The sequence below is a fragment of the Electrona antarctica genome, assembly GCF_951216825.1.
Source record: "Electrona antarctica genome assembly, chromosome: 14".
Lineage (NCBI taxonomy): Eukaryota > Metazoa > Chordata > Actinopteri > Myctophiformes > Myctophidae > Electrona > Electrona antarctica.
In genome coordinates this window covers 5,279,876-5,289,717 of record NC_136795.1, presented here as the reverse complement: position 1 = coordinate 5,289,717, position 9,842 = coordinate 5,279,876, and the positions used below count along the sequence as shown (strand labels likewise).

The window sequence follows — 9,842 nt, the reverse complement described above, 5'->3', positions numbered from 1 at the left end:
TATTAATGTACTTTTATCATGTAGAGTCAGTGTATTAATGTACTTTTATCATGTAGAGTCAGTGTATTAATGTACTTTTATCATGTAGAGTCAGTGTATTAATGTACTTTTATCATGTAGAGTCAGTGTATTAATGTACTTTTATCATGTAGAGTCAGTGTATTAATGTACTTTTATCATGTAGAGTCAGTGTATTAATGTACTTGTATCATGTAGAGTCAGTGTATTAATGTACTTTTATCATGTAGAGTCAGTGTATTAATGTACTTTTATCATGTAGAGTCAGTGTATTAATGTACTTTTATCTTGTAGAGTCAGTGTATTAATGTACTTTTATCATGTAGAGTCAGTGTATTAATGTACTTTTATCATGTAGAGTCAGTGTATTAATGTACTTTTATCATGTAGAGTCAGTGTATTAATGTACTTTTATCATGTAGAGTCAGTGTATTAATGTACTTTTATCATGTAGAGTCAGTGTATTAATGTACTTTTATCATGTAGAGTCAGTGTATTAATGTACTTTTATCATGTAGAGTCAGTGTATTAATGTACTTTTATCATGTAGAGTCAGGGTATTAATGTACTTTTATCATGTAGAGTCAGTGTATTAATGTACTTTGATCATGTAGAGTCAGTGTATTAATGTACTTTTATCATGTAGAGTCAGTGTATTTAATGTACTTTTATCATGTAGAGTCAGTGTATTAATGTACTTTTATCATGTAGAGTCAGTGTATTAATGTACTTTTATCATGTAGAGTCAGTGTATTAATGTACTTTTATCATGTAGAGTCAGTGTATTAATGTACTTTTATCATGTAGAGTCAGTGTATTAATGTACTTTTATCATGTAGAGTCAGTGTATTAATGTACTTTTATCATGTAGAGTCAGTGTATTAATGTACCTTTATCATGTAGAGTCAGTGTATTAATGTACTTTTATCATGTAGAGTCAGTGTATTAATGTACTTTTATCATGTAGAGTCAGTGTATTAATGTACTTTTATCATGTAGAGTCAGTGTATTAATGTACTTTTATCATGTAGAGTCAGTGTATTAATGTACTTTTATCATGTAGAGTCAGTGTATTAATGTACTTTTATCATGTAGAGTCAGTGTATTAATGTACTTTTATCATGTAGAGTCAGTGTATTAATGTACTTGTATCATGTAGAGTCAGTGTATTAATGTACTTTTATCATGTAGAGTCAGTGTATTAATGTACTTTTATCATGTAGAGTCAGTGTATTAATGTACTTTTATCTTGTAGAGTCAGTGTATTAATGTACTTTTATCATGTAGAGTCAGTGTATTAATGTACTTTTATCATGTAGAGTCAGTGTATTAATGTACTTTTATCATGTAGAGTCAGTGTATTAATGTACTTTTATCATGTAGAGTCAGTGTATTAATGTACTTTTATCATGTAGAGTCAGTGTATTAATGTACTTTTATCATGTAGAGTCAGTGTATTAATGTACTTTTATCATGTAGAGTCAGTGTATTAATGTACTTTTATCATGTAGAGTCAGGGTATTAATGTACTTTTATCATGTAGAGTCAGTGTATTAATGTACTTTGATCATGTAGAGTCAGTGTATTAATGTACTTTTATCATGTAGAGTCAGTGTATTAATGTACTTTTATCATGTAGAGTCAGTGTATTAATGTACTTTTATCATGTAGAGTCAGTGTATTAATGTACTTTTATCATGTAGAGTCAGTGTATTAATGTACTTTTATCATGTAGAGTCAGTGTATTAATGTACTTTTATCATGTAGAGTCAGTGTATTAATGTACTTTTATCATGTAGAGTCAGTGTATTAATGTACTTTTATCATGTAGAGTCAGTGTATTAATGTACTTTTATCATGTAGAGTCAGTGTATTAATGTACTTTTATCACGTAGAGTCAGTGTATTAATGTACTTTTATCACGTAGAGTCAGTGTAAGTCAGTGAATTGAATGAGACAATGTAGTCTCTATAGAGACAGACTGTAGATGCACACAATGTAGGCCTACAGTATCACACAACAGCCCTGGGGTGCACAGGGGGTCGTCCAAATGATTGTGGGGGGGTCCCCTTATCGTATTAATGTGCAACATTGTTTTCTCACTCAAGAAGTAAACAAACCAACAAAGTGCATACAGGCCAGGGTATCTTCACATTTAAGGACTTCGTAAATACCTCAATGAAAAGGAAATAAAGATTAAACCAATAGTAAGACCATTGTTAGGTTACATCAAAAGTACCAGACAAACTCTACCATAAAACATGGTCAAACGTTGGCCAAAGTGTCACATTACCTAAGAAAGAGGCAAACATTTTGGAATGTGCATATAAATAAAAAGCTACATTATATTGATCTGTTGTTGATTAACCCATTAACCCCCCCCCCCCCCCCACGGCGCGCACACACACACACACACACACACACACACACACACACACACACACACACACACACACACACACACACACACACACACACACACACACACACACACACACACACACATTAATGTACTTTTATCATGTAGAGTCAGTGTAAGTCAGTGAATTGAATGAGACAATGTAGTCTCTATAGAGCGTCGCAGTCCCGCCTCCTACCCTGGACCAGGAAATGAAACCCAATGCATTATTCTCATAGACATTTCTTAAAGTATTTATTTAAAGACGGTTACGCCGCGGACAAAGCCAACTCGAGTCGTGACAACTCATGACAACACAAACAATATTTTGGACCAAACAAATAATTACAAAGAAGAAAAACAACAAAAAAAGTGTTGTAACCTGCCGTTTTTTTCTTCTTTCTAATTATTTGTTTGGTCCAAAATATTGTTTGTGTTGTCATGAGTTGTCACGACTCGAGTTGGCTTTGTCCGCGGCGTAACCGTCTTTAAATAAATACTTTAAGAAATGTCTATGAGAATAATGCATTGGGTTTCATTTCCTGGTCCAGGGTAGGAGGCGGGACTGCGACGCTCTATAGAGACAGACTGTAGATGCACACAATGTAGGTCTACAGTATAGTCACACAACAAGTGACAACATGGTGCTCTTTACAATTCATGGCAGTTAAAGTATTGAAAATTACTCCAGTAAATCATCATCGTACCAGGAAGCTATGCGGCTAATCCCAAAAGAAAATTGACAGCTCATACATCCAAACAGAAAAAGTCCAAATCTGAATGCATTAAACAACATTAAACAATGTTAAATGACAACTTTGTGATTCTTTTCAAATTTCAACCAAGGTTCATATGTTTGAGGTTGTTCTTAGAGAATGTTAAAGATTCAGGGGAATTCGAACAAGTGTCTACATATGACTTTAATTACAAAATGTTATGCCGATTTCTTTATTATTTACTATGGTCCTACCAGACCCCAGTAAATTATCTTTATTATTTACTATGGTCCTACCAGACCCCAGTAAATTATCTTTATTATTTACTATGGTCCTACCAGACCCCAGTAAATTATCTTTATTATTTACTATGGTCCTACCAGACCCCAGTAAATTATCTTTATTATTTACTATGGTCCTACCAGACCCCAGTAAATTATCTTTATTATTTACTATGGTCCTACCAGACCCCAGTAAATTATCTTTATTATTTACTATGGTCCTACCAGACCCCAGTAAATTATCTTTATTATTTACTATGGTCCTACCAGACCCCAGTAAATTATCTTTATTATTTACTATGGTCCTACCAGACCCCAGTAAATTACAAACTGCCATATTGAGCCTATAACACACAGTATGGCATGGCATCCCCTATAATATCTGGCCTTGACAGCCCATATACATCAAAACAGAAAAGTACTCACTTGGCCACTCACTGTATGTGACCTGACCTCTGTGTGTGTGAGAGAGCGAGAGAGACTTCTAAAAGTAGTCCAAGTTGTCCAACATTTCCCTCTAGTGGTTGTGCAAGGTAACAACAGGATTGAAACCACAGTTTCCACATTCAGTTCTTATAGTTTTGTAGGTATTTACATTTGTAAGGAATCCATTCGATTCATTTTCCTTAGATTTTGATTTAGTAATAGTCCTATTGTCTTCTGAAATTGAGTCGACTAAATATCAAAATCTTACTATTTTAGTCTTAGTAAAAAAAAAGAGCACTGGTCAATAATATAAAAAGGAGAAGAGGGGTCCCATCGGGACAGGCTTCAAGCACACAAGGATTCATTTAAAAATCCTTTATTAACTAAACAGGGCTATATTGTAGTACAAATATATGGACTATGGAAGTGTTGAGTCAAAACTGAGAAATGGACCAAAACATATAGTCAGCATGACATCTCAGACCTCAGAAACTACATCTCCCAGAGTGCAGCAGCAAGATGGCTGCTCGTTACCTGATTAGGAGCTCCTGAAAAGGAATGGAGGTTCACTCATTCTCTCAAACAAACACCAGATGCAAACAGCAAAGATCTACTCCTGGGTCCTACCTCTAAAGACGCCAATGGTTGGTGATATTGTTTTGTTTTATTTACACTTATGTATGCAGAACTGTTTAATGTGGTTAAAATCTGGCTTCAATGGGCTAATTTTGTGTTTAGTATGTTCAACTGCTTCAGTTTGAAGTGGGGAAAGAACACATCAGTGTTGCCTTGATTTTTTTTTTGAGAGTTGGGTTTGATTTATGTTTTGAAAAGTCTAAAAGTATCTCTTTATAAAAGTAAGAAAGTTAATTATTTTAGAGTACTACTAAAATGATTTAAAAAATGTGGACAATTCATAATTTAATTTACCATGTTAAATGCCTGGTTGAATTAGAGCTGATCTACAAGCTCAAGGTTCAGCTATTTTTCTTTAAATAGGCCTACTTCTTCAATTTAAAATGCTTAGATGTTTACCTAATTTAAATTATTTATTCAAGGTTAAAGGTTAAATTAATCTGAAATGTTTCATTTAAAATGACTTTAATAATTTGATTAAAATGTTGACTTTAATACAATTTAAAATACTTTTAATTTAGGCATTTATTGTTTAAAAACACTAATTGTTTGAAAGTCATTTGATTATTTAAAAATATATTTAATGTTTAAAATCAAGAATGGTTAAAAAGAGAACTTATTGATTGGAAAATTGTTTGAAAAGATTAGCATTTGATTGTTTGGCATTATTGTTAATCTTTGTTTCTTTGTCTTCGAAGGTTTTCAACCTGATAAAAGACCATGCAGGCAATCACCAATGAAACCAACACTGAACTGAAAAGTTGGAAAATAAAATTGGATTGGATTGAGTTGGAAATTGGAGTTGACACTGGACGTATTCCTAACTGTTTTCCAGAGTGACACAGATCTTGGCAGGCAACATCTTCAGAGACATGTTACGACTGAGGATACTAACGCACGTCGCACGGGTACAGTCTCTCGGTGAACGTGTGGTGGAAGGTGTGCAGGTGTGTCTCGGCCTGTCTCTGATCCTCCGGGGATTACGCTTCGGTGTGAGAACGACATAGTAATGAGTGACTCCCATGTAGAACACAAGGAGTGGATTGCGCAGAATCCAGTAGAGCCCCTACTCATCAGCCAGCATTCACAACCCGCGTCGCCTTTCCTTTGATAGGACTCTGCTAAAACCCCCAAGTGACCCCAGTCTCCGCTGTCTCCGACCTAGACGTCCCAGCTGTGAACCCCTGAGCTGAAGCCCTCTGAACCCAGTACAACCAGTCGAACCTCTCTTTGTTGTCGGGAAGCTGTTGCGTCTTCAAGGCCTCACACTGGTGAGATCATCAGACGGGATGAACTTTGGATAGGTGGTGTTGGGGTCCAAGATGACAGGGGTGTAGGACACATCTTCTTAATCTCGTCCCAGACTCTCAAGGCCAGGTTGCCCCAGGTGTTGGGCCTCGTCTATCAGCGCTCCTCCTGAGTGGCAGGGTGAGCCGGACTCGTTCCATCGTCGTCTTGTACTTCCGTAGGAACAAGACGTGGTCGTCGGCTCGGAGTGCGTCCGAGAGGGACGTCGTGTCCTTGTTCAGCTCCTCAATCCTCTCCGTTATCTTCCGACTCTTCTGTGCCTCCTCCTGCCTCAGAGCAGAGATCCTGGCCGGAATCAGGAACTGATGTAATGCCAACAAACTGTGCCTTTATCCGTGTCTCTGTGTTCTGGGCCTGAAGCTTGATGTGATCTCCCGTTTGGTTGCATGTCGTCTTCACTTTATTAAAGACCTTCAGTTTCTTCTTTAAAGACTTCAGGGATTCCTGCATTTGCTCCTTGAACCGCCCCGATGCTTCATCTACGGACGAGAACTCGTGTCTGGCATGTTTTTCCAAATCACACACACATGACGCACGCCAGCTGTTCGTCGTCCCGGCAGAAGAGCCTGAGCTTCTCCCCATGCGCGGCAAGTTCGAAGAGAGTACTCTCTACTGCCCGAACATCATTTGCTGTTCATATATTCAGAACGGGTAAGGACTAGTCTCTTTAAATTAAAAATGTGAACGGCAAGATTCCTGTTATTGATGAGCAGTAAATGATTTATGTACAGTATTGGGGCCTGTTTTATATTTTGACACTCTTATTGTTTAATATGTTAACAGTATACGGACGAGGATGGAGGAGACGCCGATGGGTGTTCGTTGGGGATGCTGGGCATCAAACGAGAGAGACGCCTGCCAGTTCTTAGACCCAAGAAACGTTCAAGGTGTTTAGAGAAAATATAAATGCAAACACTATACTTGATAAAGAACCCGTACATTGAAAACGGCATAAAACGGGTGAGGTCACACCCTCCATGCCTATTCTGGGGGGGAACAAATGGTCTTCATTTTGTCAGAAATGAAGTGCAGAAACATATTTAAGAAAACCTATGGTTTAGCATGCGGATGAAAATATAAAATAAATTAATAAATAATAATAGTAATAATATGAACGTGTCTTTAAGACCCCCTGGGCTAAAATATCTTACCTTTTGATGGCTCAGATAGTCGCACAATGTAAGTAGAGGGTCATGGTCTGCCACTGTTGCAGGCCAGACGTCCCAGAATGGGAACAGCCAGACCTCTGACTGGATCAGGTCTGACAAAAAAAAAAGGTCCCATGCCACGGGGAGGGATGAAAGAAGTGTTGGTGAGACAAAAGTATGAGGGTACGAAGTGAACAGGACGCTAATGTCTGACCGAGTGGTTGATATAAGCAGTCACACCTGACCTAAGGCAAATTAATTAGATTATATACATGTATATTACAGTAAACCATATTATATAGCTCTGCTGTTGGGAAGAAACCACTTGACTCAAATGTTCATTTTTCAGGAAATAAATTCTTTCAGGTAATGAAGAAAACGAATCAAAGTTGGTTTTGTGACTTTATATATTGTTAATTATTTGCATGAGAGGGAGAGACGTGGTGGAGTTATCACCAGCTGCTCGCTGGAAAGCTCCACCGCGCATCTGCCTTTGCCTGACGAGTGGGTACATGCGCCCCGTAGATCTGCTCTTTTCGGGGGGGGAAATCTATTCCCCTGGTGCCACCCCAAGGGCTCCATTCAGCTCTCTCTGCCCCAGAACGGAGCTCATGTTGTGGACTTATTAATCACACTGCTCCCTCATATGTGGCTCATGTTGCGGAGAGTCGCCGCGTAATAACAACAATTCAGACACATAGTTGAAGTTGTTCAACATTTTATTTGATATTATTTTGTTTCTTCACCCCGGAGTTAGAGGGCAGGCTTTGCGGGAACTTTGCGAGGCCTCCCTCGGGGCCTCTTCAAAGCCAGGGTGGAGCATTCAGAGACAGGCCCTTGGCCCTAGGCTTGGTCCTAGGCCTGCCACACGTACCTGAAACGCAAAGGGTTTAGATTAGTATACATACATCAGATACAGATCCAATGTCTTTAGTGTATGTATATATCTACCTGCCGACCCACTAACAGTGCGTCTTTTCCCGGCTCTCTCAGGGACTGGCACGGTCCTGGGCCGACCGCGCCTTCGTGTGGTGCTGCTCTCTGCAGCACAGACGGTTGGTGCTAGCATGGCACGGTCCATCAGCTCACGCGTCCTCCGTACCTCGTCAGGCGTTTTGTGGGCAACATAATACTACTTCATTGTGTCCATAGAGGTACCCATGCTATGGCTCACTTGACCCTGATCCCCCAGACACATGGATCTCTCTGATCGTGTCAGGACAGCACTTCGAATGGCTGTCATGGTCACACCTCTGCGAGCTGTGAGACGCTGATAAGCAGCCATAACATGGGTTCCCATTTTAACCATGGGCCCACCACTTCCACTGAAGAAGAATGTATTTACAGTGGCGCTATAACCACACATGAGCTCCCGTTCTACTGAGAATCTTTGTAGCCGAAGAGGTCCATGAACCGGATGAATGTCTTCACATGGCCCGTTCGTTGTTCCATATTTTTCCGCCTTCGAGCAGAGGGAAATGAAGGCAATGGGTAGTTCTGAAAGTCTACCAGGAGCGATTCAACGGCGTTCTCCATGCTGGAGCTACTCGCGGCTTTGTACACAAGGGCATATATGCCCTCTGAACCGGATCTGACTTATGAGCTAGGTTGCCGCTATGGACACATGACAGTCCCGGCAGCCAATGATGTGTGCTGCTGGCACTATCTAGCCGCGCTCCGGTTGCTGTTCTCCGCGGGGTTAGGTACTGGTGGGAGTTAGTTGCTTTAGCAGACCGTTTGAGGTGAGGGTCTAAAGGAGTTAAGAGGTTTCGTCAAGCGTTTTTTTTTTTTTACTACTTTCCATTGGTTCAATATTTTTTTTAAACGACACACAGACGTAAAGGGTGTTTTATTTAGAGCACTGATTTATGAGCAAACAAAGAAACTCGAATGTCAAAGTCGTACGATTTGTCACACACGTTACTGCAGTGAAATTTGTTCTCCGCATTTGACCCATCTCTTGGAGCAGTGAGCCGCAGCCAAGGAGCGGTGAGCTGCAGCCGTGCCGCGCTCTGGAATCATTTGATTAGTAGATTTGACCCCCCCCCAATCCAACCCTTTGATGCTGAGTGCCAAGCAGGGAGGGATTGGGTCCCATTTTTACTGTCTTTGGTATGACCCGGCCGGGGATCGAAGTCGAACCCCGACCTCCCAGTTTCAGGGCGGACACTCTAACCACAAGGCCACTGAGCTGGAGTAATGGAGTTACGTGGTTTCCTCCCAACAGCAATTATATTATACTAGATATTATTATTATTATTGTTGCATTATATAGTCATATTTGTATATTATTGTAGTATATATTGTATTGTTATGGTTGTATTATCTGTGGCATTTGACGCAGGCGACACTTCTTCTTATTTCTGCCTCCAAACTTGAGCTTGTCTTTACAGAAATCACAAGAGCCAAAGTCTGTCTTGAGCAGGCATGCCTGGCAAGTGCCACAGATACGTCTTGTAGTATTATAGGCATCTTATTGTGAAAGTGAAAAAGGACAGTATAGCAGTGGCTCTGGGGCTGCTGGTGGAGGACAGTATAGCAGTGGCTCTGGGGCTGCTGGTGGAGGACAGTATAGCAGTGGCTCTGGGGCTGCTGGTGGGACAGTATAGCAGTGGCTCTGGGGCTGCTGGTGGAGGCAGATTGATTGATTGAAGTATTTATTAACAGTTTGCAGAATTACAGTACATGTCAAGCACAACTCGATACAAAAACTGTCGACTGTGAGTGGACGACCCAATAAAGCATTTCACTAGTTTACAAGAGGGACCACCTTTTTCAATTCATAACATTTAGAGACGTACAAATATACACTTTCTATAGCCAAAACAGGCAATCATCATAGAGGGGGTAAATGACAGAAAAAAAAACATACAGTGAGGGGAAAAAGGGGTGGGTGGGGGATTCAGATTTC

General features: G+C 39.8%; 1 long non-coding RNA gene across 2 annotated transcripts; it reads left to right on the top strand.

Moving 5' to 3' along the window:
- The first annotated feature begins 4,404 nt into the window (after positions 1-4,404).
- Positions 4,405-9,791, top strand: LOC306936798. 2 transcript variants are annotated; one of them, XR_013791532.1, is made up of 4 exons: positions 4,405-4,483; positions 5,174-6,434; positions 6,567-9,500; positions 9,571-9,791. It is a non-coding gene; the product is annotated as an uncharacterized lncRNA (long non-coding RNA). The 2 variants fall into 2 exon arrangements; XR_013791533.1 differs by having other exon boundaries at positions 6,567-9,791.
- Positions 9,792-9,842: the final 51 nt, after the last annotated feature.